At 41.5% G+C, this 27878-nt stretch overlaps 2 protein-coding genes and 1 long non-coding RNA gene across 3 annotated transcripts in view; all 3 read right to left on the reverse strand.

The window, feature by feature from the left end:
• The window catches only part of LOC118560255 (protein NLRC3-like), a 943592-nt gene extending 939335 nt beyond the window's left edge, over positions 1–4257 (reverse strand). The window contains exon 1 of the mRNA XM_036131166.1: positions 4154–4257. The gene's annotated coding sequence lies outside the window, so the exon portion shown is untranslated. The remainder of the gene's footprint in view (positions 1–4153) is intronic.
• LOC118560258 (protein NLRC3-like) overlaps positions 1–27878 on the reverse strand; it is a 492641-nt gene that overhangs the window by 142283 nt on the left and 322480 nt on the right. The gene's annotated exons all lie outside the window — the stretch shown is intronic.
• On the reverse strand, positions 6379–6656 carry LOC118560265. The gene is made up of 2 exons (XR_004929224.1): positions 6570–6656; positions 6379–6448 (listed from the first exon to the last, which is right to left on the reverse strand). It is a non-coding gene; the product is annotated as an uncharacterized LOC118560265 (long non-coding RNA).

The raw sequence follows: 27878 nt of genomic DNA on the forward strand, positions 1-27878 counted from the left end.
TTACATAATGTTAATGTGTTTCGTAATGTGTGTTTTGTTTTAATTGTGTACAAGAAAATCTGAAGTGAAATGCATGAAGTCGTGTCTGCAGAACTCATCTGTGTTTGTTGTCAAAGGTTGTCCGATGCCTCAGTCATAGTCCTTCATTGTCCATTTTCCATCCTCCAGTTCTTGCAACTGAAAAACAGAATGAATTCTGCCAGCATTTTTTGCCAAAGAAACGCTCCATAGGTTGAAAAGAAATTACAGCAAAGCAGTCACAAACATTTTAACTACAGTGTTCCCTCTAACATTTAAAGTAATTTAAAAAATAAATCAAACTTTGCCTGTGACAAAATAAAACTCAAAATTGGATCAGGCTGAAGTCAATGACATCACCTTTTCTCTTTTGTCCCATGGATCAGCCCCCATGGCACTGCAGCACCGTTTTGGTATTCACTCGCATCTGAGAATGTCTAAAAAGAGACTAAATCTCTCTGTTAGCACATTCCTATCATATTGACCAGGTTTCTTTGCAAAGAAAAAGAAGCAGAAAGACAGAACTGTTAATAGCATAAAGCAACAAACATTTTTAAGACACCACCTTTCTTTTGAAACGCTGTTCAAAACATCTCTAAAAGAAAAAAAAAAATCAAAACAAAATAAAAAACCAAAAAAACAAAATTGTCTCCCAAGGAGCACAATTATGTATTTTCCAATATGACATAGCAGGGCCGGATTATCCATAAGGGCCAGTGGGCCAGTGCCCAGGGGCACCAAGCATGGGGTGGGGGTGGGGGTGTGGGGGCACCACATGACACATGCTTTAAAAATATATTTTTCATAAATTGTTATATTATTTACTTGAAATTGTTGAAAGACCATGCATTATTCATTTTGTGAACACTGATGTCACAATAATAATAAATGATAAATAAATCAAGATTAGGCTACATGATCTATCACTCCCCCTCACCAATCTGTCATTGTTGAGCTGGTCCACAAGTACGTTCAAATGTATCGTCTTTTTTAACGCTACAGAAAATTAATCCAAAATGAACAGACATCAAAAGCTGTGCTTTTTGATTTCAACATTTTAAAATGAGATATTTGAATATTGCTCACTGCTCATATGCCTACATGTAGTTGTGTAAGTTAGTAAATAGTAAATTACATTACAGAAATCCCCTTGATTATGTCTGATGGGTGGGGGGGCTTTGAGGTATAGTGCCCAGGGGCACCACATTGTCTTAATACGGGCCTGGACATAGGTTTTTGACTTATTACAAACTTTTGATATCCTTCTGGTCCATTGACCATGTGTATTTGCTGTTAGTAATATCTTTATTTATACATAACTTCCCAAATCTCAATTGGTCAAGCGTTAAACCTTAAAGCAATGATTTTGTCTTTTAGGTTTTTGAGCTTCTAGTGTTTCTCTATAAATGATAAGAGTTTTCCCAGTAAGCACATTGAGAAGGCTACCCAAAACAACCCAAGATTAGAATTAGAATTTAACCCTTCAGAAGCTGTCTTTATTTTATTTTTCCCTCTGACATAGTTTTCGTGCTCCCAGGCCAGAACACACAGACCCAGCCTTGCCATAACATTCAGATGTTTACATCATGGTCAGAGTTGTTTATCATATCTATTGTCCTTCTCAGGTTATACTGTCCCTCTGAGGTTGACCTCAGTTCAGCATAACTAATAACATCAGATGATTTTGTAACTGATGACGCGTGTAACGTTGCCTTCTGATAATTTGACACTTTTCAAAATTTCTCATTAGTTGCACTCAAATCCCAAGTAAAAAGAAATAAAATAAATGAATAGAAAACCCTTAGAAAAGCAATTCATATTTAGTTCCATACAGTTTGTTTAAAGCACAGTTTTTTTTATGTCTATTTAAATCAAAGATCATGTATTTCTAAACTTCTTTCAAATGGACTGGTTTGTGATGAATCAATATTGTTAAAAGCAATAAGATCTCAGTGAGTTTGGATTACTTTAGGGCTCAAACAAATGATGGGGTCACTGGTTAATTCTGTAGTGGAGTAAACCCAACAAGCTTTTATGTACAGCTAATTGCCTGTTACAATTTTCTAACAAAGCTGAAATATTTTCATTACCATGTTAATCTCTCCGTTTATCAATTGAATTCGGCCCAGATATTTAATGTGAAAAAAAAAAACTTTGTTATTGAAGTCCCTCTTGTTCCTTCTTTAGTTTTTAGTTAACATAGTTCATGCTTAAAAATGTTATTTGAATTAGGGAGCTGCAGTTCTCCCAAAACAAATGAACATCTTTGAAACCATGATTTATAAGTTCATCCAGACGAACGTTTAGTTAAATAGATACATACATACAGTTACATAGAAATGATGACATTCAGAAAAAACAAACAGACGAAGGCCTGTTTTTTTCATTATCTTACACAGACAGATCTATGTTTTTAATATTTTTCAAAACTATGGCAACGCTGAAAGATGTTTTCAACGTGTTAAGTTCCCGCTTAGTTTAAAAAGTGGAAAGCGTGCACTGGCTAAGACCCCCCCTGTGTTTCGTCCAAACACGGTTTTACGCTTCAGTCCCGCAAGGGTACAACTCTTTGTCTTGCAGACACCTGGACGCTTATCCATTTTTGAAAGTTATACGTCGCTATTAGCAATTCAGAACACTTTTATCCACAACGGAAGTGTCTAGTCAGTCCCCCCATGTAAACGCTTCCCCGGTGCAACGTCCTTTTAGTTTCGTTTCCGTTTCCTTTTTTTATTAATTTTATTCAATTTTCGCTTTTCTTTTTTCAACCAGATATAAGTCTGGTGTATTATCTCTAAACTAAGGCTGTCAAACTATTAATTTTATTATTTCAATTACTCTTGTATTTTATCTTTTTATTACTCAAAGTATTAAAGCTCATTTGGGATTCTTAATATGCAATTTTGCAATAAATGACAGTAGTTAAAATGATGCTTGTACAAAAAAAAAAAAAATTTTTCTTTTTTCTTTTTCAGTTGTCTCAAAGAAATGTTTAATCCCCTGCCAAATATCAACTATAATAACTTTTTACCACTATTCTGGCCAAATTCTCCCTTCACGAAGATCAACTCCACACAGTACTTTCCACTGTAAATCTCTCCACTCAGACGCTATTCTGAGCCACACATATGCACACACATATACGCAGATTTACACACACACCCCACTCGCGCGCACACACACACTCTCAAACGCTGTGGACTCAAACATTATCTCCTTTCATGCAATAATCCCATTAAATGACACATTACGTTGGACAAGATATAACAAAAACAAAACATATCAGACAGACAGACAGCTTGCGCGAAAAGAGTCTTCTGCGACACTTTGTTTTTCTTTTCTTTTTTCTACGGGACCTTTAAATACCTCCTTGTTTAACCGTGTATTTTCAAAGACTCCCAAATTGTTTCTGTGGGATTCCCTTTTAAATCTCTTCATTTATTAATAATACCTTCCTGGAATTTTAGATATTTTTTGTTTGTTAAATCACCCCTTAAACCTGCATTGTATTCTTTTACCCATGAAGCTAAAGGTTTTATTTTATCAGGGTCCTGCTGTTCAATGAATTTCCAGTCTTTACTCTGGAGCTGTTTCAACGTTTTCCTTTGTCCCTTTCCCATTTTTATAAATTTGATCCAGTCCTGTAACACATAGGGTGTTCTATAGGCTGGGAGTTTTACACCGTGGGGTAACAATAAAATACCTGTTGTGGTCATTCTCACTTCAACTCTTTTGAGTGGAGAATTCTTGCTAGACCTCCACAAAGGCTTGTTACTTACAATCCCACTGTTTTTAAATGAAAATAAAATACCTAGTGGTATTTAATTTTCCAGTCATACACACAAACACACAATGCAGACGTTAGTTTTGTAGGACTCTGCCGCCCTGCCTCGAATTACACGGCCTATTATCAGGACGCCGTTATCCTATTTAGTTTTTTTTCTACACAGACTTTTTGGGCTCTGTTACCCCTTCGATTCACAGACCTTTTGGGCTCTGTTACACCTTAGTGTACCTATCAGTGCCAAGGATGATAGGGTTTGTTATCACGGACTTTCTCGGACTCCGTTATCCCTTCTATGCGCAATACCTCTCAGGTACTCATTTATACCTTTAAAAAAACAAATCCACTCACCACTGCTGTCAATCCTCCCTCGGACTTCCCGTCAACAGTCAGAAACCCAGAGGCGAGATGGACTAGGCCCTTGAAAAAGGATCAGAATGCAGTGATCACTGACTTTTCACCCGGTTCACCTCACCCAGAGGAAATCCTCCTGTATGTTGGGTTGTTTTGAAGAACCTTGGCATCCTTGAACGGTAACAGCATGGTATAAATATTTTGTCTTTTCTGTGCAGAACAGCACCTCACTTTCTTTCTTTAAAAAAAAAAAAAAAAAAAAAAAAAAAGAGAGAGAGAGAGAGACAGAGCTGGAAAAGGCTTTCACATGGAAAGGCTTCCTTTTTCTCAATTAGGGTTTTAAAATAAAATGGGAAATGACATGAAACGAATATGTTGATGAAATTATGTTGCAGAGAACTTCAACTGTCAGACAATGAAAGTTAAGGCAAACATTGGATGCATTCTGTTAAGAAATATTAGGAAACTACTGCAAACACATTTGAACTTAAAGATTACTCTTTTAACTAATAATTAAATTGCATAATTCTGGGAGCTAAATAATTGTGCACGGAAATATCTTGAATGTGAAAGTGCTTGGAGGATGTTTTTTAATAAATGACACATGAATGGTTTTTTTTGATAAGAACACTAATTACACCTTGTTTCTGTTCCCCAATAGAAACAAGCTCTCGTGTCTGCAGACCATCTTCACAAAGTGTTTTATTAGAGAGAAATGCAAAATAAAATGCTCAGTGCCCATCCAGAACTGAACACTTATTACCATCTAGCTCAATCGTCCAGCCTGCGAGGAGGAACCAAGAAGAGGACTGGGGATGAAAAAGCCAGAGAACTCTGATTTCTTATTCTTCAATGGGAGGAGTTGCCTGAAGAGACACTAAGCGCGATTAGATTAATTTCTGCCTTGTGCCTGAATGGCCTGAAGGCTTTCTTAACTTTGCGTTCTTGACGTTTTGGACTCTTCTTATATTGTGTTACTGTTTGTTTAACTGCGCTGTTCTACTGACTTACTTTGATTTTTTGCGTGTTTAAGACATCTACACTGTGATGTCGCATTATGTTCAATATGATTTATGGTAAAGGATGGAAACTGTTTGCTTCAGACACACAAAGACCTATGGTTTATGCAATTTCTTGCTTTGATATAGGAAGAACCAGGGTCTGATTGGCTCTAAAGTTCCTTTAATCTTAGCTGGTAATGGTAACTCCTAGTTTCAATAGAGGTACTTCTCGCTCAGATTGGCCGAGAGCAGGATTTCACCTGGGGTCAAATCAGTTTTTATCATCTTTTAGATGGGATGAATTTTTCTGATGACAAAGACCCAGCCTGCCCTCTGATGCCCCTCAGTGGTACTCCTGGATTTGTAAGGTATGAAAGTGATGGATGATTGTCCATGGGAATGGTAAATGGAGAACCAAGTAAGGGGTTTTACAGGGTGGGGGAAGAGTAGACGGATTCAACCTTGGTTACTGAACAGTTTTTTCTTATCTAGTCTAATGTAAAATTCAAATATTGTGCGCATAGGGACCTAAAACAGGCCTTACTTAATTAGATGAACCCTAAATTGTAAATAAAAGCTAAACCTTTCTTCTTGTGTGATACAACTCTATGAAGCATTCATGTTGATCTGTACTAAAAGTTACAGCACTGCCCGGTTCCAACACGGGAACCTTCAATGTTGTGAAAAATATTATTCAGCTGTACGGAAGATCGCGGTTGAACCAAAGGACTGTATTAATAAGCTGCTACTTTTTAAAAGAAAGAAAACATCATGAACGATTGAAGTGAGATGAGAAAAAGAGTATATTAAATGATAACAGGGGGGAATGATAGAATTATTATTACTATGTCTACATATTTTATGTTATTTACTATTTTCATTTCATTTATCATATATATTTACTCTTTACTACTAAGAAGTTTTAAGGTTTTAGATCTCTCTCTTATATTTGCAGAAGGCCTGCAGAAAGCAGAGAAATATGTTGTGACTATAATAAGTATTTTTATTAACTCTATTCAGCCATCTGGAGTGCTGCACTGTGTGAACTGCTTGGTTTTATCTGGAAGGTCACAGTTATTTTGCTTATCCCTACCCCTTAGATTCAAAATGGAACCAGACAGGAATGGAGGCAGACAGTCTTCCTCTTATGCATAGGTCCACTAGCTTTGCTTTGTTATTCTAAAATGACGAGGAACATCCCATCATTTTGCCTTTTTTTTTATTGTATGTCCTTGCTTCATAAGGACGTCTATGTGCTCTCTGGTAACAATAGATGGTCTGCCACTCCGCCCTAGGAAAACAAATGTTAAGTATTACATTTTATACAGAAGACATCCCAATCTTTAACAGCAAAAAAATACAATAGATATCAATTAATAATAAAAAAAGTAATTCTGTTTGTGAGGACTTACCTGAACTAACCCGCCTTATGAAGAAACGACGATCCTCGGTTCGATGGAAATGAGCTATTGCTAGCGCTCCAACCTCAGTCAAACTGCTTTACTGTTCATTGTAGGTTTCTGTAGACAATAAATGTTCAATTCTGTGAAGGTTTCTTACACAACTTTCTATTGAACGTCGCTCTCTGTCGCTACACATTCCCTGTATAGGGCTCGCTCAGTTTCATGCCCTTTTTTTGCAATTCTGTCAGTTACTACCAACGCCATTACTGGTTGCAAATTGACGGACAGAAAGCGGAATTTACGAAGTTGGATGTCTTACATATTGGTTTCAAAACTTTTGATCATTGATTTTTGATATCTGAAATAAAAACTATGACCGGTAAAAAATGGATTATGGAAATCCAAGATTAGTTTTCAGACATCCAGAAAGTTTATTTTAGATAGGAAGAAAGTTATTTTAGATATCCGAAAGTAAAATCCCACTACACATAAATGGGAAAAGTGATGTAATTTCTACTATAAATAATTATATTTAAGATATCTAAAATTTCCACTTTAGATAGCAAGAATTCTGTTGAAGATATCTGAAATACACATTAAGTCAAGACTTTAGCACTGCAAAAAGGGAACTAAAAGTGAGTAAAACTTTCTTGAAATCAGTGTATTCTTCCTTGATTTGAGCAGGCAAATAAGACTATTTGCCAATGGAATGAGTATTCTTACCCCTAAAAAAAGGTTATTAGCTATTCTGCACTTGAAATAAGATGATGTAGATGAACTGTTATTATTTTAAGTGCAAAAATCTTATTCCGTTGGCAAATAGTCTTATTTAGCTGCTCAAATCAAGAACAAATTCTCTAATTTCAAGAAAAATTTACTTATTTTTAGTTGCCTTTTTGCAGTAAGTAAAGACTTGTAGATATCTGAAAGTTCTTACTGGTACAAATTTGATTCCAGATCACTTAAAATTTTATTACTACTGGCATAAATGTAATTAGTGATATCTGTGTCACAATTCTGACAAGGAATATTGCAATTATGACTTGGTAGGATGGCTTGGTGTTTTCCATAATAGAAATGTGGCTAGTCGGCTTGTCTATTTTTTGTTAAAATTATTGTGTTGAAAGCTAGTTGAATGTTTGTAAGTATCTATAATTGCATTTGTATAGGCATATTGAAATTTTAGATATCTGAAATTCCAATTTAACTCGTCATATAATCAGTAGTGGATATATGTAATGTAATTTCTATTAGTAGAAATATATTTTTGATGTCAAGAATTATATATCTGGATATCTAGAATGTTTTATTTAATTTTTATATCTGAAATGATAATTATGACTAGTATTGACTGGATTATGGAGATCTGAAATTAGATTTCATCCTAGTCGGAATTCAGTTTTAGACATCCGGACTGTTTATTTTAGATTGGAAGAATGTTATTGTAGATGTCTGTAAATAAAAGCCCTATACACATGAATGGGGAAAGTGAGGTAATTTGTACTAGTATGAATTATATTCAAGATATCTGAAATGTTCATTTTAGATAGGACAGATGTTATTGTAGATGTCTGAAATGTAAATTTTGACTAGCAAGGAATGTATTTGAGATGTCTGAAATACATATTCAGTCAAGCTAATAAATGTTAAAACGGCCTGCCATACCAGCGCAGTACATGGCACTCGGCCGACCCAGCGGTAACTCTGTGTGTGTGTGTGTGTGTGTGTGTGTGTGTGTGTGTGGTGGGGGGGGGGGGACGCATGCACCTCGACTAACGGCAGCTTAAGCAGTCTATATCCCGCTCTCAAGATAAAAGCATCTACTAAACAGACAGCGCTGTGGCCACTTCACTCAGTGTAACATAACACAGTAGCACTAGCACATAGCAAGCTGCTGTGTGGGGGCCATAGGTTCGCCCACTTTGCTTGCCTGTCTGAAAATATTTAGATATCTAACCTCACACCATTACAAACATTCCTCAACGTGAACAAAGTTAGTAAGCGTACAATTTATCGTAAATATCAACAGAATAGGCTAATAACATGACACCAATTATTTTCAACCTGTTTTATCTACTTACCGACAACTTCACCGCTGCTCCCTCTCTTGCTGGTAAAAAGCTTTCTGGCGAGTGGCGAACATGACTTATTTGTCAGAAAGACGTCGTTGGTGTAGACACTTGTCAATCAAACATGTCTGACCAATAGAGAAGCACCCGCCCACCGCGGTACGTTTGTGTCAAAACGATTCAATCGAAAAAAATTGAACTTCAAAACTTTTTGAGCTTCAAAAAAAAAGTGATTCAAACGAAAAAATCTGAACTTCAAAACTTTTTTCACTTCAAAAAAAAAAAAAAAGATTCAATCAAAAAAAATTTAACTTTAAAACGTTTTTCTCTTCAAAAAAAAGTTATTTAATCAAAACAATTTGAACTTAATTTTTTTTCTCTTCAAATAAAAAAAGCAAAAACAACCAAAAAACACATTCTCTTCAATACTTTTTTTATTGATGGGTAATTATTTTATTTTTTTTTGCATTTAAACATTTTCTTTTTAATTGAAAATATTTTTTTTTGATTGAAACAACTTTTTTGGAATTGAATGATTAAGACACAAATGTCCTACCCATGTATACCCCAAACACAAAAAAGATTACTTCAATCAAAGAAAACATTTTCAATTAAAGAAAAAGTGTTCAAATGCAATTTTTGGAGTCTCAAATATTTTATTTGCATTCAAAAACTATTTTCTATGATTGAAAACGTTTATCTTTTCATTGAAGTGACTTTTTTTTATTGATTCTCTTGTTTGTTTGTTTGAAGCAACTTAATTTTTGATTGAATGATAAAGACACAAATGTCCTACCCATTATATGGTCCAATCAAAAAACTATGCTACTTCAATTAAAAACGTTGCTTCAAACAAAAACAAAAAAACGGACTTCTATCAAAGAAAACATTTTCAATCAAAGAAAATCAGTGTTCAAATGTATTTTTTTGAGTCTCAAATATATTTTTGGATTCAAATACTTTTTTTCTTTGATTGAAAAGTTTTTTTTAATTGAAGTGAAGTTTTTTTAATTGAAAATATATTTTTTGGTTGAAGCAACCTTTTTTTGATTGAATAATAAAGACACAAAACTACCTTCATAATTGACAAGGTTATAAATATTGATTTGTATTTGAAATAAGATTTTTTTTACATCAAACTTTTCGTTCGTCAAAGAATCCTCCATTTGCAGCAATTACAGCATTGCAGACCTTTGGCATTCTAGCTGTTAATTTGTTGAGGTAATCTGGAGAAATTGCACCCCACGCTTCCAGAAGCAGCTCCCACAAGTTGGATTGGTTGGATGGGCACTTCTTGCGTACCATACGGTCAAGCTGCTCCCACAACAGCTCAATGGGGTTCAGATCTGGTGACTGCGCTGGCCACTCCATTACCGATAGAATACCAGCTGCCTGCTTCTGCTCTAAATAGTTCTTGCACAATTTGGAGGTGTGTTTAGGGTCATTGTCCTGTTGTAGGATGAAATTGGCTCCAATCAAGCGCTGTCCACTGGGTATGGCATGGCGTTGTAAAATGGAATGATAGCCTTCCTTATTCAGAATCCCTTTTTACCCTGTACAAATCTCCCACCTTACCAGCACCAAAGCAACCCCAGAACATCACATTACCTCCACCATGCTTAACAGATGGCGTCAGGTATTCTTCCAGCATCTTTTAATTTGTTCTGCATCTCACAAGCATTCTTCTTTGTGATCCAAACACCTCAAACTTGGATTCATCCGTCCACAACACGTTTTTCCAGGCTTCCTCTGTCCAATGTCTGTGTTCTTTTGCCCATCTTAATCTTTTTCTTTTATTGGCCAGTCTCAGATATGGCTTTTTCTTTTCTTTTTTCTTTCTTTGCGGGTACTATTTAATGAAGATGCCTGTTGGGGACCTGTGAGGCGTCTGTTTCTCAAACTAGAGACTCTAATGTACTTGTCTTCTTGCTGTGTTGTGCAACGTGGCCTCCCACTTCTTTTTCTACTCTGGTTAGAGCCTGTTTGTGCTGTCCTCTGAAGGGAGTAGTACACACCGTTGTTAGAAATCTTCAATTTCTTAGCTATTTCTCGCATGGAATAGCCTTTATTTCTAAGAACAAGAATAGACTGTCGAGTTTCAGATGAAAGTTCTATTTTTCTAGCCATTTTGAGCGTTTAATTGACCCCACAAATGTGATGCTCCAGAAACTCAATCTGCTCAAAGGAAGGTCAGTTTTGTAGCTTCTGTAACGAGCTAAACTGTTTTCAGATGTGTGAACATGATTGCACAGGGGTTTTTATAATCATCAATTAGTAGTGATAGTGAGATGAAGCCTTATGAGGCATTGAACCACTTGAGCCAACTGGTTCGAGAAAGGGTTAATTTCTTGAAGCTTCATGTGCACACAAAACCACCTACTGGCCAGTTGTATAATCACAGCCAGCTGTATCTTAACACGTGTGATGCATTGATTTTTTGTCTTTTATGGCTCTTGGGAATGACTTCACAAAAGGTGTAGGACGAAATCATTTGTCTACATAAATTATGTATACACATATGTGTATAATAAAATATTGTTTGAATGTATTCTCTGTGTGTAATTATTCCCAAAATAGTAGTGTCATGTGCATGTTGTGTAATAATGTTTTTCTGTGACTCTAGAAAAATGGCACGGGCTTAATCAGGCAGAGGATTGTGAAAGTGCTTGTGGAACTAGGGAGGGGGTAGTGAATAGGCTAATGCTTGTGTAACTTGGATGATTTCATGCATTTTTATTAAGAAACAACAATTTCTCCACAGTTTTTGGTTTCAAACGATTTCTCTTTATTGACACTACTTCTCCAGCCTTTGCAAAGACACGCTCACATGGCACAGATGATGCCGGGGTGCATAAATAAATAAGTGCAAGTTTGTACAGATTGGGGTACAGTGACCGATGATTAGCCCAGTACTCCAGGGGGTTCTCCAGCCTGCTTATGTTTGCCTCTGACAGGTAGCGCTGGACCTCTACGGTGGCATCTGCTGACACATTTTGGGTCCTCTTTTCCTCCATGACACTAGTGTCCAATCTTTGCCAAAGTCTGCTACCTAAATGGAAACCACAAGTCATGTTAGTAAGTGTTGTAATAGGAATAAGTAATCTCAAAATGTAATATAAAAGATTAACTCCAGTGAATTTTTGAGAGGTGGAAGCCTGGGGAATCTTGTGAGTGTTCTCTTCTGTGTTCCGTCGGATGACGGTGGCACACTCTGAAGTCAAGCGCTTCAATGCTTCAGCAGCTTTTGTGTTGCTGAAAAATGCTATAAGTTTAAATCGTGGGTCCAGGAGTGTAGCCAGCGACAAGATGCTCATTGACTGGAGCATGTGCAGCTTCTCCCTGAGCTGTCTGATGAGCTGCTCTCCTATTTCCACTGCTACTGCAGGTGCCAACTTGGTGTCTTCCTCCTGAAGGGCTTTCTCTATCATCTTCAGGAGGGGGATAACTTTTGATGCCGACACGTGTTCTTCTGCAGAGAGCTCCGTGGTGGCGTCATAGCAAGGAGAGAGTAAAGACAGGCACGCTACAACAATGTCAAACTCACTGGCAGTGAAAAAGGGAATGTCAGTGTGTAATCCAGCCAATGCGGCTCCTACTGGCTCCTCAACTCCACCAGACGTTGCAGCATCAAGCAGGTGCTGTTCCATCTTGTTTCTACCTCCTGCATCAGCTTGGTTGCTTGCATGCCCAGCTGAAGCTGCACTTGTGTAAGCTTTTTCTTTAAAGATACAGAAGAGTAGGCCATTAAGTCACTGCAGTAGGAGTACAGACAAACTATTAACATATATTGGAATAAAAGAAAAGAGCATACCTTAGCAGTAAGGCTGCTTCTAAAGTAGCCAACCAGCTTCCTTGCTTTGGCCCGGAGGCCAGAGAGCACAGGGTGCTGGTCAAGCGCCCTCTTCACAACAAGATTGAGGGTGTGAGCAACACAAATGTCATTGAAACGATTGAATTTGAATCAATTTGTCACATAATGTCGATAGTTAACTCGAGATTAATTGCAAATTAATCGCTTGTTATATCCTTTTATTTCTGCAAGTCTGATAGCCTATTTGGGCATTTTAATATGCAATTTTGCAATAAATGACACTAATGAAATACATGCTTGTACAAAAAATATTTTTATTTTGTTATTTTCAAGCACTTTTGAGAATTGGAATGAAAAAATCCTAGTGCCAAATGTTAAACTCTGGACTATAATGGCTAAATGACTAATCATGACGCCCTTGTTGGAGAAATGTGAATGTAATCATTTTATTTCTATCAAGTTACAGGTATTTGGTTTGTTTTAAGAGTTTGCTTTCAGGAAGGTTCTGTTGTATTTAACCTTAGACAGGGAGAACAAATAGTTCTCCCAGATCAGGCCGCAACAAAGCTTGCTCCCATGTTTGTTTTTCACCCCCATGTTGTAAATTCCTGAAGCCTCCTGACCCTTTTTCAACCCTCATGTTGTAACCTCCTGACCCAACCCCCCTGACCCTTTTCTCCTGATGTGTGAAAATAAAGACAGAAGGACAGAAATGACCCAGCGCAGACGTTCCTAAACCTTAAGGGAGTGTAGTTCTCCATTTGGGTTCCTCTGTCCTTTTCTATAGAAATGTCTAAAACTTGTGTTGTGTGGTTTTCATTCTAGGATAAAAGGGGTTATCTTTAATAACCCTATCAGCCTGGTGCCGTGACGCGGATCCCAACATATCAGCTCGCTGACGAGAGGAGCGGACACGCTGAAACCCACCAGTGGTCTGAGTCAAGGACCTGTCTAAAGTCCCGGGAGGTAACTTCCTCGCTGGGCCAGCGTCGTAGGTTAACTCCTTTCGCCAACGAGGGATTGACGGGATCCGACCGGGAGAAAAACACACCACAGCAAGTAAGTTTTAAAGCGATCGGTTAAAGTCCGTCGTTCAGGGTTTCGGGTGATTAAAAGTTCCCCGAACAGGTGTACAAGCGGTTTTAGTCCCTTGTAACGGGTGATTAAAAAAAATCCCCGAAAAGTTAAATCGAGAGGTTTGAGTCCCTCGAAGCAATACGACCGGTTTTTAATCCGTCGTAGAATTAAAGGTAGCTAAAAAACTCAGGTTAAAGTCCTGAACAGTACCTTAAAAGAAAGAAGAAGAAAAAAAGACAGGATTAAGGTCCTGGAAGGTAGATAAACACAACGCAGAAGTAATTAGGATGGGTTCAGCACAAAGTAGAAAGGGAAATCCCAGAGGGGATGAAAAGTTTGTGTATCCAAGTAAATTTAAAATGTTATAAATATTATCATATATATTTCTTAATATTAAAAAATACTTGGAGAAGTGAAAGAAAAAGTATAAAATAGATGGTGTGTGTTGAAGGTGAATCAATGGAAAAACGTTGTGTGCCGGCTAAAAATAAGCGCTAAGAAAGAAAAAAAAAGGGGAAATAAAAAATGTGTGTGTGTATGTCTATGTGTATGTGTGTATGTATGTATGTATATAAATATATTTATAGCTATATAAGAGCTTGACGTTGCGCGCTGTAAGTTAATTCAAGCACAAAATAGGCAGGATGAGAGACAGCCTCGTGCAGCAGGAGGGGTTGGGTTGGGTTGGCTGATGGAACGGTGGCGACTGCAGCGCCGCCGCGTCCTGCTGACAACCTTCCCCCAACACCTGTTGATCTCCCACAAAATTAGGCTCTAAATAAAAAAGAACTCCCCAGAACAATACTAAAGTAACGCAAACTATGGTAGCAACTGAAGAAGACAGACCACCACCGTATAATCTCTTAACCCCCCCCAAGGATATTTCAGATCTGTATGCAGACCTGGATGGACTGAGTAAATCAGATCATTCATTATCAATAGACCGGTCCAAAGGATTGTATCCTATGGTGCAGGTCGCAAATCCTAATGTAGGAACACAGCAGCCTCAAACAATCCCAGTTTTCTGTCCGTGGTCGTTAGAAGAAGTCAGAAAGGCTGAAGAATGTGTAATTCTCCGCAGGAAGATCCAGAATTATGGATCCAAGACATGGATGGAATTTATAACTCATATGGTTTAAATGGACATGAGTTCGGACAAGCCTTACAGTCGTCAGTGAAGAAAAAAAAAACATTGGGGAAAAAATAAGGGCGAATTATACAGGCAGAACCCCACAAGGCGGAATATTTGAACATGAAGCGTAAATAGGGAACAGTAGCAGACGCCGCGGGAGCAGTTTTCGCAGGAGGGCGGATAATTGGAAATTTGGGATCCATAAAACAATAAAAATACTTATATTTGTTAATGGAAGGTTTCCAGCCGCATATATCTGCGTGGGTTAAAAAAAACAAATACTTAGTTACACTGATAACGTCTAACGTAACCAGTTATGGAATAGGCCTATGTGCATCACGCTGAGAAACACGCTAAAAAGGGAGGTGGTGCGTCTGGAGGGGGGGAGACAAATTTTCTGGGCAGATCCTTCATGTGACCCAGAAGAAATATTTGCTTTCCAAGCCACCGGACCGCCTTGACAGCGTCGAGGAGGTTTCCGAGGAGGCAGGGGCGGTCCTAGCGACCGAGGGGGCATTCAGCCCAAATCAGTAAAAACAGATGGGGGGTGCTGGAATTGTGGGTCACCCAACCATTTGGTCCAGGGAATGTCCCAATCAGATACAAGCACCTCATCTGCGGGGACAAGGAAGAGACCGCAGGGGCGGTTCTTCATATAAAATGTGACTAGGGGCCTAGAGCAAATGGGGACCTAGAGCATTAAAAACAGTAGATGTGTATGGAGCATGGGAGCTATTAAATGCATTAAAAGAAAAACCATACATGCTTACAATTAATGGACAGCCAGTTACTCTTTTATGCAATTCATGAGCCTATAAAACATGTATAAAAGATAATTTAGGACTAAAAACTTCTAAAATGTCCATTTTTGTAAAATCAGCAAATGGTCAAACATCCCAAGAATGGATGTCAAAAGCATTAGAAATAAAAGACCCTCAAACAGGAAGAAAGGTTGTATGCTCTTGTAGTAATGTCACCAACTTGCCCCATTAATCTGTTAGGACAGGATTTAATGGAAAAATTAGGCATTGCAGTTTTTCCTACGCAGGATGGAATGAAAGCTGTCCGTGTAGAACATGTAATGTCGCTGCAACAAAATCCTCCTGTGTTTTATGCACTATGCTTACCGTCTCTGCTCCAAATAAAAGAAAAAAGTAAACTTATGCAAAATGCTAGAAGCACATTATCAAAACCAGAGGATGAAACTCGGTTAGCTGATCTACAAACCACTATGAATGTGTGCTTAACCCCAGATGAAAAGTTTGAAAAACAGTTTCTGAAACAGGAAACTACAATTGTCGCTATACAAAATATGTACACAGATGGGAGTTAATTTGCAGAAATTACTGTTACGCTTTCTACACAGATGAAAAAATTGTATGGCTTACCATGGGAACATTTTTTGTCATTGTTTAAGACCAGTAAAGAGCAGTGGAGAGATACAGGCTCGCGTTTAAAAGCTGCAGAAAGACCGTCTGATTTTCAGCAGTGTCCACACAAAACAGGCTGGCTTTATAGCCCTAGTACAGAACTATGGAAGCAGCCTTACAAAGTTCGGTTCGATGCAGAACCTCGTGTTCAAGATTTGGCATGAGATAAAATAGTCCAACATTCTTTGCTATCAGAATCCAATGAAAATGATTTAAAAGGTGTTCCAAATGCTTTGTGGTCTACAGGGCCAACTGATGTAGGATTATTGACAACTGTAGAACCAGTTAAAATAGTTCCTAAATTAAAGTACAGGCTCCAGATAAAACAGTATGGGCTAAAATATGAAGAACAGGAGGGTATAATGGCAATTATAAACATTTCATTGGATGCAGGAATAATTAGACCATGTCCAGATTCTCAGTTTTTACTTTCAAGGAAGAGAAAAAAATATATGTAGAGACGCCTGCCACAGGGATTTGTAGACCGTTCTACAATTTTTATCCAGGCTATTTTAACATGCTTAAAGAGCTTTAATCTAAAACATGGAAATAAAGTATTAATGTACATAGATGACCTTCTAATTACATTTAAAAAAGCTGCTACATCATTTTGGCTAAAATGGGAAACAAAGTTATCAAAGATAAAATGCAGTGGGTGCAGAAACAAGTCCGTTACTTAGGCCATGTTATCTCAGAAGAAGGTAAAAAGATACAGGAAGTGAAGAATTGCTATAGTAAGTGAGCCTAAAAAACAAATGATGTCTTTTTTAGGATTGTGTAATTATTGAAGAGTTTGGATTTGACATTATGTAGAGAAAACTTAGCTTTCTTAAATTTTATTCATGACATGCCGATGGCCATGTCAGACACAATCCAGTGGACCTCAGAAGTAGAGCAGCAATTCACAGAGCTAAATGAAAACTTATCTCAGCAACTGTCTTAGCTCTAGTTTTACAACTTCTGTGTTGTTTACAGCCCCGTGGTGATAAGCTCAAACCTTAAGCAGCAGCGCTACCCCCATGTCTGCTAGCAGTTTGAGCAACTACCATGGGTGTAGGAAGTTCAGCTGGAGTGGTCTGGTTTCATTCAACCACTAGACCCCCATGTAGTAGATGTATTACAATTTGGTCTTTCTGATATTTGCCTAGAGCAAAAAACAGAGCAAATCATTGTTCTAGAAGTGTTGTTAATTAGACAAACAGTGGCAACTGTAGAAAAACACATATGGGTAAAAAATGTAGCAACAATGAATCAGAAGGATTCTATAGTTTGTAACAAAGCAGTTCTCCCTAAAAGCTTATTCCAAGCAGCAGCTATTTTGAGCCATGGGCAATTGCCATGTCTCAAAAAGGGAGGGATAACTATAATACAGCAACATATGGATTTATTTCATAGGATTTAATTCATACAAAAAAAATATTTTTTGTAAAGCATGTACGAGTAAGATTTGTGTTAAAAATTACCCTCAGGTTAATTTTATATCAGAACAGTGAAGGTTTCCAGAACTAAAGGAACCTTTTGAAGTGATGTATATGGATTTTAATGAACTGACAAAGTGGCCCTTACAAATACTGTCTGGTAATGATTGATGCATTTTCAAAATGGGTTGAAATAGTTCCAGCAAAGTAAACAGATGCACTGACAGTAGCTAAAAGATAGATGCAAAGGTTTGGCATCCCACAGAAAATTTACAGTGAAAATGGTCCATATTTTCTGAATCAGGTGATTCAGCAAATGGCAAGCAGGTTACAGATAACCTTAAAGAAACACACCGTGCCACAAAGTGCAGAACTTGTGAAAAGGACAAATGGGACAGTTAAATCCAGACTTAAAAAGTGCATGGAAGAAAAAAAGAGGCCATGGCCAGAATGTCTGGACCTAGTAAAACTGTACATGAGAATAACTCCAACGAGCAGTGGTTTGACTCCATTTGAAATAATATATGGCAGACCATATAAACTACTGCTGTTCACAATACAGACACCACCTAAGGAGGAAGGAAAAACTCTAGCAGACTATATGAGAGAAATGATGCAGTCTAAAAAAAGTGTCCAATGCAAATTTACTGCCAGGAGAACCTTTGTCTCCACAGGATCCACAAGCAGTGAGACCAGGAGACTGGGTGTTTATCAAAATCATCAGAAGGAAGGACTGGGCGAGCCAAAGGTGGGAAGGACCATTCCAAGAGCTCCTGACCATGCCAACAGCTGTAAAGATCGCTGAAAGACCTTCCTGGGTCCACCTCAGCCACTGTCAGTTACAGAGAGTGTTAAGTGCCTAAAGGTTGGAACAGTGGGGAAGTCCGATTTACAAAGGGGTTTGGTTTTTTAGGGCCACTCTTCTCAACGTCGGTGAAGAAACCAACTGATCCCTGTTCTTTAGAGTCCTGGGTAAAATTACCATCTCTGTTAACCTAGCAAAAAATGGCTGCCATGAAGATTTGGTTGGGAAATCTCCCAGACCATCACCCAGAGAACTTGTGGCAGATGTATGTGACGATGTTGGCTGAAGAGAAGAACATGAGTAACTGCTACGTATGCTCAGTGATGCCCAAATCCACCAGACAACCCACCCTGTAAGAGCATACCGGCAGGAGACGGAACGTGTTTCCTGAGGACAGCCCTTGTACCTGTGTTTGTTTCAAATCATCCTTCTAATAGGAGGAGAAGAGAACTCAGCTCCAGCTCAGTGTTCCAACCCCATGATCCCATGTGGGGTTCCAACGTTACCTCTGAACATAAGCACTGGAGCACAGCGAATAAAATACTACTTTCACTTTCCTGTGGTTTGGAGTTGGTAAATCTATGCTGATGATTGAGACATTGGACTATAGAATGAAGACCCTGGCAAACATGACGATGGACATCAATAAAGGACAAAACAAACAATTAAGTGAAATGCGTTTAATGGTACTGCAAAACAGAATGGTTTTGGACATGTAAACTGCTAGCCAAGGTGGCGTATGTGTAATGATTGGAACATCCTGCTGTACATATATTTCTGATGCAAATGAAACTCACATTACTGAAGCTATGTCTGCCTTAAAGAATCTGCAACGAGCAATGTCCCAGGATGTTGTTCCTTTAAGTATGGACTTCCTCTCCTGGTTTTTTTCAGGACCATGGTGGCACCTTTTACTGAAAATAATGACACCTATTATTATTGTTCTTATTATTTTTTGTGTTTTTACTGCTTGTGTAATCCCATGCCTAAAGTCTATGATTGCTAAAACTATGGGAAATGTAATGTTTCAATATCAAATGCTTTCACAAATCCCTTTTGAAGAAATACAACCTGTAGTTTAACTTTTCCCTTGTTAAATGCTTAACAAAATGACAGTCTCATTGAAAATGCAGAATGCAAGAAAAGAATACTTGAAGTAGGTTAAGTTAAGCTTTAAAGAAAATGATTAAAAGGGGGGAAATGTTGGAGAAATGTGAATGTAATCATTTTATTTCTATCAAGTTACAGGTATTTGGTTTGTTTTAAGAGTTTGCTTTCAGGAAGGTTCTGTTGTATTTAACCTTAGACAGGGAGAACAAATAGTTCTCCCAGATCAGGCCGCAACAAAGCTTGCTCCCATGTTTGTTTTTCACCCCCATGTTGTAAATTCCTGAAGCCTCCTGACCCTTTTTCAACCCTCATGTTGTAACCTCCTGACCCAACCCCCCTGACCCTTTTCTCCTGATGTGTGAAAATAAAGACAGAAGGACAGAAATGACCCAGCGCAGACGTTCCTAAACCTTAAGGGAGTGTAGTTCTCCGTTTGGGTTCCTCTGTCCTTTTCTATAGAAATGTCTAAAACTTGTGTTGTGTGGTTTTCATTCTAGGATAAAAGGGGTTATCTTTAATAACCCTATCAGCCCTGATGTTTACACAATGTATAAATACATTTGTAAATAAATACCTATTTCCATGCCAATATATATTTTTTTGCCTCTTAAACAAAGACATGAAAAACATGGTATTAGGCATATACATATAAATTAATAAAACTTTTACATTTCAACAAAGTAATAAGTTTTATTGTTTGTTTTTTCACTCTCTCTGAGCTTTCACACCAACAACAATATTTTTGCTTGCTGTTTATATCCATATTCATACAGTTTAAGCCTGGAAAAAGGTTTTAAATTTCCAGGTCATTCCAGCCTTACACTTTGCTTGCAACTGTACGAGCTTAATACCTTGAAAGAGACTGTTTAGCAACTGTTTAGTAACTCCAGGGGCCCGTTCTTTGTACGTCGCTAACTCAGTTAGCTGGATTTGATTGTTGACGATTTGGCATGATCTTGGATTGTTCGGTTCTTCGAAACTCATCTTGGACTTGCTGTCATAGCAACATGTGCGCCAGCTTAAGCCTGCTCGCGAGCAGGATTATTTCATGTAAACAGGATTAGATCGCAGCTGTATAAGCGGAGGAGATAGGGAAGTCTGTCGTAGCCATGTCCATTTTTACGACTGCAACCTGTTGCGGAAGGTGCAAGAATAATTTGCAGAATTTTTCGAATTAATTGCGTATTGCGCAATAGACAGGATCCTTTAGCGCAGTGCGACAGTGTAGAGAGATTTTTCTTGGTGGCTGTTATAAACAGACAAGCACATATTTTAACAGTGGTTTTTAAAGAGGGAAAAGTGGTGTTAGAGCCACAAATAGAAAATATTTAAGTTATTTGTATAATGGTTTGTGTTAGGGGTTAGACAGAACGGACCCACACGCAACCACTCTGAAAAAAGGTTTGTTTTAATTAGGGCAGGAAAAGGATTAAACACAACGGGGAATGCGGTAACCCGGAATAGGGAGCGCTGGGACGGGGACGCGGAGCGGGAGGATTAACCCAGGTGACCAGGGAGCGACTGACAAAAGAGACCCAGAGGAGGAAGGCACCGACCGGCGAACACCCAGCCGCGGAGTTGAGGATGAGTCGCAGTGGCAGCGTCCGGGAGGGGAGGATCGGTCGCGGACTCAGCTGGCTGAAGATCAGCGAGGTGAGCAACTCTGGAAAGAAAGGCAAACACAGAGAATGGGTTAGCACAAGGGGGAAACACCAGGGAAGTATTTTGTTTGATCGCGAGGAGACTTAGGAGATTCAGCGGCACCAGGACTAATGCAGCAGACGATCCGGTGAGGAGTGTTGAGAAAGGCCGGGTTTTTATCTTGAGCTTGATGAAGATGAAGACCAGGTGTGCAGGTGGCAGAGGGTGGTGGTAGGAGGAGCGATGGTTCCAGAACGCAGAGAGAGAGCCGTAGGGAGGGAAGAGACACGAGGGGGAACACAAGACCAAAACAAACAACAGAAAATATTAGAACGAACTGAAGGAATGCAGAACACTCACCCCTGCTGAGCTGCCACCGTAACAGGACCCCCCCCTCAACGGACGCCACCAGGCGGCCCACCGGGCTTGTTGGGGTGGTTTTTGTAGAAGTCCCGGATGAGGGTTTTGTCCAGGATCTGGGAGGCGGGAATCCAAGAGCGTTCTTCTGGCCCGTAGCCGGCCCAGTCCACCAAATAACGGTAACCCCGGCCCCGGGGACGGACATCTAGGAGACGACGGACGGTGTAGGCTGGGTGTCCGTCAATCAGGCGTGGTGGGGGCGGAGTTGGTTCAGGGATAGAGTGGGGGCTGGACAGCACGGGCTTCACCTGGGAAACATGGAACACTGGGTGGATGCGGAAGTGGGGTGGTAGCTTCAGTTTGACAGCAGTGGGATTAACGATTGCCTCTATAGGGTAAGGCCCGATGAAACGGGGGGAGAGCTTCTTGGAGGTGGTCTGAAGAGGCAGGTCCCTAGCTGATAGCCAGACCATCTGGCCAGGGCGGTAGTCAGGGGCCGGAGTACGATGACGGTCGGCCAGACGGCGATTGCGTTCGGACGTGCGTTGCAACGCGGCCCGGGCTTCCCTCCATACCCGGCGGCAGCGACGCAGATGTGCTTGCACAGAGGGGACCGCAACTTCCTTCTCCAGCGAAGGGAACAGAGGTGGCTGAAACCCCATGGCGCAGACGAACGGAGATAGCCCAGTAGCTGAGGAGACCTGGGAGTTGTGGGCGTATTCGATCCACGGGAGGAAAGTAGACCAAGAGGTGGGGTTTTTAGCGGTCACACACCTCAACGCGGCCCCGAGGTCTTGATTGAGTCTCTCTGCCTGCCCATTGCTTTGTGGATGGTGGCCGGACGACAGGCTGACAGAAACACCAAGGGCTCGACAAAACTCCCTCCAGACCTGAGAAGTAAACTGGGGTCCACGATCGGAAACTATGTCCAAGGGAATTCCGTGTAAACGAAAAACGTGGTTCACCAGCAGCTGTGCTGTTTCCAGTGAGGAGGGCAACTTGGGCAGGGGAACAAAGTGGGCACATTTGGAAAAACGGTCCACGATGGTGAGGATGACTGTATGACCGTTGGAGGAGGGGAGTCCGGTGACAAAATCTAGGGCGATGTGGGACCAAGGACGACCAGGGACAGGTAGTGGGTTAAGTAGGCCAGCAGGTGGTTGGTGGGAGGATTTTGCTCTTGCACAGGTCTGGCAGGCCGCCACGAAGCTGCGACACTCCTTCTCCATTGACGGCCACCAAAAACGTTGTCGCAGCAGGAACAGCGTTCGTGCCATACCAGGATGACAGGCAAATTTGCTGGCATGAGCCCACTGCAAGACTCGGGAACGGGCACCGGAGGGGACATACAGGCGGTTTGGGGGGCCGTTGCCGGGATCCGGTTCAGTGGACTGAGCACGGCGCACCAGGGATTCCACCTCCCAGACGACCGAGGCGATGAGACAAGTGGGGGGTAGGATGGGATCCGTGGAGTCCAAGGGGAGGTCTGGGGAGTGGATGCGGGACAGGGCATCAGGTTTTATATTCTTCGAACCTGGACGATAGGTGAGGGAAAAATTAAATCTAGAAAAGAACAGGGCCCAGCGAGCTTGGCGGGGATTAAGTCTTTTGGCTGTTTGGATGTAGGATAGATTTTTATGGTCGGTCCAAATAACAAAGGGTTGCTCAGCGCCCTCCAGCCAGTGCCTCCACTCCTCCAAAGCCAGCTTAACCGCCAGCAGCTCCCGGTCTCCTATGCTATAATTTCTTTCAGCAGGGGAGAGGCGGCGAGAGAAATACGCGCAGGGATGCGTCTTGTTATCTACTGGGGAGCGTTGGGATAGAGTAGCTCCGACCCCGCAGTCCGAGGCGTCAACCTCGACTATAAATTGGAGAGAGGGGTCGGGTGTAACGAGCACGGGTGCGGAGGTAAACATTTTCTTCAGGGTCTCGAATGCGGTGGCTGCTTCGGGAGACCAAACAAACGGAACTGACGCGGAGGTTAAACGGGTGAGAGGGGCCGCCACCGTGCTATAGTTGCGTATGAACCGCCTATAGAAATTGGAGAACCCAAGGAATCTCTGAAGTTGTTTAACCGAGGTGGGAGCGGGCCATTCCGCGACTGCGCGGATCTTCTCCGGGTCTGCTCGGAGATGGCCCTTCTCGATAACAAACCCGAGGAATGGCAGAGTCGTGGCGTGAAAGTTGCATTTCTCTGCTTTGACATACAGACGATTTTCAAGAAGACGTTGGAGGACGAGACGAACATGTTCACGGTGCTGGGCAGCATTCTCGGAAAAAATAAGGATGTCATCCAGGTAAACAAAAACAAAGCGGTGTAGAAAATCGCGAAGGACATCATTAACTAAACACTGGAACACCGCTGGCGCGTTGGTCAGTCCAAAGGGCATGACCAAGTATTCATAATGGCCCAGCGGTGTATTGAATGCTGTTTTCCACTCATCACCGTGACGGATACGCACAAGATGGTAAGCGTTCCGCAGGTCTAATTTGGTGAAAATAGTGGATTTCGCAAGGGCGTCAAAAACAGAATCAAGGAGAGGGAGTGGATATTTGTTTTTTATCGTAATGGCGTTTAAACCACGATAATCTATGCACGGGCGGAGGGATTTATCCTTTTTAGGCACAAAGAAAAACCCAGCAGCGAGAGGGGAAGAGGAGGGACGGATTATACCGGCGGCTAGGGAATCATGAATGTACTGTTCCATCGATTCTCGTTCGGGGCGGGACAGATTATACAACCTTCCCGGGGGGTAAGACGCACCCGGGAGGATATCGATCGCGCAGTCATATGGACGGTGGGGCGGCAAAGAAAGTGCCAGGTCCTTGCTAAAGACCTGTGATAAGTCATGATACTCCTGCGGTACACCGGTAAGGTCCACAGGGGGCGGTGCAGGGGGAACTGAGATACCCGGGGAGCGAGCGGAGAGTAAACAAGACGCGTGACAAGCGGTGCTCCAGTTACGGACCACGCCGCTACTCCAGTCGATATTAGGATTGTGTTTAATCAACCACGGGAGTCCCAGGACCAAGGGAGCGTTTGGAGAGGTGATTAGGTGGAACGAGGTAGTTTCACGGTGGTTTCCTGAGGTGACTAATGTTATGGCGGGGGTGCGGTGAGTGATCTCGTAGGAGGGATTTCCACTAAGGCCGGAAGCGCGGAGAGGGACGTCGAGGCGAACAAATGGAATAGCGAGCTGACGGGCGACCTCTTTATCGAGGAAGCTCTCATCTGCGCCTGAATCTATTAGTGCGCCCAGCGGTTGGTCAACCCCTTCCCAAGTGATAGTAGCGTTAACCCTGAACTTCGAGGAGGTGAGTGGCCGCGGGGAGGGGTTAACGCTGCAGATCGAGGAGAAGGGAGACCAGGGGAATGAGCTGCTGGGCGAGCAGAGGGAAAAGTGCGCGTTGCGCGTTCTCTGCCTCGCTCGCGCAAACGATTGTCTATTAATGTAGCTTTCTTAACCAGCTCATTAAACTCGGTAGGCACACCCTGAGCGGCTAGGTGATCCTTAACATCGTTACTTAAACCACAGAGAAATAGGTCCCGGAGGGACTTAGTGTTCCACCCGGAACGAGCGGCGAGAATGCGGAAGTCCACCGAATATTCCGCTACGCTGCGGCCGCCCTGGCGCAGCGCAACGAGGCGCGTCGGCGTTTCACTCTCTCTTACAGGGCAATCGAACACCTGCCGAAGCTCGGTGGCGAACGCCGAGTAAGAGGAGAGGGCCGGCGAGGCGACCGCGCTGATAGCCGCATACCAGGCCAGCGCGTCGCCGCGGAGCAATCCGGCGACGTAACACACCTTGGCCTCGTCGGTGTGAAACGTGACAGGCTGCCTCTTAAACACCAGCTCGCACTGGACTAGAAAACCTTCGACCGTCCCCATATCCCCAGCGAATTTATCTGGCATTGCTACGGGCGTTTCGGTGAAGGCTGTGGGAGGAACCACGGGTGGAGTTGCGGGGAGTTGGGGACTTGGAGCGGGCGCGCGGAGGCGGGACACCTCGACGGCCAGATCACGCAGGGAATCAGTCATGGACTGGATGAGATCTGCCTGCTGTTGGAGGCGCACGCCCTGAGACGCGACAGCGCAGGCGATCTCATGCGCGGAGGGGGGAGTTGTGGGTGGGGGGTCAGAGTGTGCTGGATCCATAGTGACCGGATCGTTCTGTTAGGGGTTAGACAGAACGGACCCACACGCAACCACTCTGAAAAAAGGTTTGTTTTAATTAGGGCAGGAAAGGATTAAACACAACGGGGAATGCGGTAACCCGGAATAGGGAGCGCTGGGACGGGGACGCGGAGCGGGAGGATTAACCCAGGTGACCAGGGAGCGACTGACAAAAGAGACCCAGAGGAGGAAGGCACCGACCGGCGAACACCCAGCCGCGGAGTTGAGGATGAGTCGCAGTGGCAGCGTCCGGGAGGGGAGGATCGTCGCGGACTCAGCTGGCTGAAGATCAGCGAGGTGAGCAACTCTGGAAAGAAAGGCAAACACAGAGAATGGGTTAGCACAAGGGGGAAACACCAGGGAAGTATTTTGTTTGATCGCGAGGAGACTTAGGAGATTCAGCGGCACCAGGACTAATGCAGCAGACGATCCGGTGAGGAGTGTTGAGAAAGGCCGGGTTTTTATCTTGAGCTTGATGAAGATGAAGACCAGGTGTGCAGGTGGCAGAGGGTGGTGGTAGGAGGAGCGATGGTTCCAGAACGCAGAGAGAGAGCCGTAGGGAGGGAAGAGACACGAGGGGGAACACAAGACCAAAACAAACAACAGAAAATATTAGAACGAACTGAAGGAATGCAGAACACTCACCCCTGCTGAGCTGCCACCGTAACAGGTTTGCTTTTTATTTTTATCATATTCAGTAAGAAGATTTGTTCAGGCCATTTTATTGTGAAGTTTAGTTTTACTTTGAAAGGCTTGCTTCCTGTCAAGCCGTATGCTGTTTTAGAAAAAAAATATGGATGGATTATCTAGAGACGGAGCAATACAGTTTTACCGTGTAAACTGTGGATAACTTGGAAAAGGAAGAACTTCATTTTTTATAGAAAAATAATTTTTTTGTTAAAATTCCCAGTTTGCATGCGTCCTTTACTTCCAGTGTCTAAGGAATGACACCGATATTGGATCTGTTGCCATAACAAGTGCCTTTTTTAAATAAAGTATAATAATTAAAGGCTACCATTTTGTAGAATTTTTGTAGAATTTTCTTGTATTTCACTTTTACTTGTTCCATGTTCTAGTTGTGTCTGGCTCTGATATAAAAGAACAAAGTAAATATGAGATTATTAAAATGCAAAAATTCATACTGTGGAAAGTGATAGAAACATCTACCATGGACAGTATTTACACATTAATTTGTCTGCTGCTTTTTGCCAGCCCTCTCTCCTGGCTTTAGCAGACTTTGAGGTGTTTCCTGTTGTTTTAATTAATTAATTAAATTCGGCATAACCTTCCATTAAGAGCTCTTGTTCTGCTTGGGAGAAAATTTGTGGGCGTTCTTTGGCCATGCTGAACAGCCAATAGCAGTGTTGCTGATCATTGTTTCTACTATCGATACATTTACCCTTTTAAACAAACTCAGGAACACGCAGTTATCTCAGATATCTCAATCCAGCCATACTAATCATAAACAACAGGTGTGTTCGAAGAACCCAATTAGCCGGATCATGATTAGCCGGATGAAATCATCTTGGATGTGTCATTTGATCTCGGATGTTTTAAGCAACGTATGAAGAACGGGCCCCAGGATGAGTTTCGAAGAACCAAATGATCCAAGATCATGCCAAATCGTCAACAATCAAATTCAGCTAACTGAGTTAATGACGTACGAAGAACGGGCCACAGCAGAGGTTCAGAACAAGCTCTTTAATAACTAACTCAAGGACTGGAACAAGAAAAAAAACAGAAGGGCTGTACAAAAAGAAACAGAGCAACCGGGCAGGTAAGGCGGGAACAGACAGGCAGGAAACAGGGTGGCTCAGATCTGTGGAGAAATAGGAAAAAAAACTCCACAAGTTAAAACAGAATAATTGTTGGAGAAGACTCACCCCAAACTCAACAAGACGACCTGGCACTGATGTCTGGTCTCAACAGTTTATATGGAAGCAGGTGAAACCGGTGAGAGGTGATTGCAGCAGGGGTGGAGTTAGGCAGGTGTGCAGAGTAAGTAATTAAACCAGACATCAGTGCTGAGGCTCAAAACAAGAAAAGGGCCCCGTTCTTCTTATGTTGCTTAAAACATCCGAGATCAAATGAGACATCCAAGATGATTTCATCCGGCTAACCATGATCCGGCTAATTGGGTTCTTCGAAACACACCTGTTGTTTATGATTAGTATCGCTGGATTGAGATATCTGAGATAACTGCGTGTTCCTGAGTTGTTTAAAAGGGTAAATGTATCGATAGTAGAAACAATGATCAGCAACGCTGCTACTGGCTGTTCAGCATGGCCAAA

Source organism: Fundulus heteroclitus, unplaced genomic scaffold (assembly GCF_011125445.2).
Source record: "Fundulus heteroclitus isolate FHET01 unplaced genomic scaffold, MU-UCD_Fhet_4.1 scaffold_41, whole genome shotgun sequence".
Taxonomy (NCBI): Eukaryota; Metazoa; Chordata; class Actinopteri; order Cyprinodontiformes; family Fundulidae; genus Fundulus; species Fundulus heteroclitus.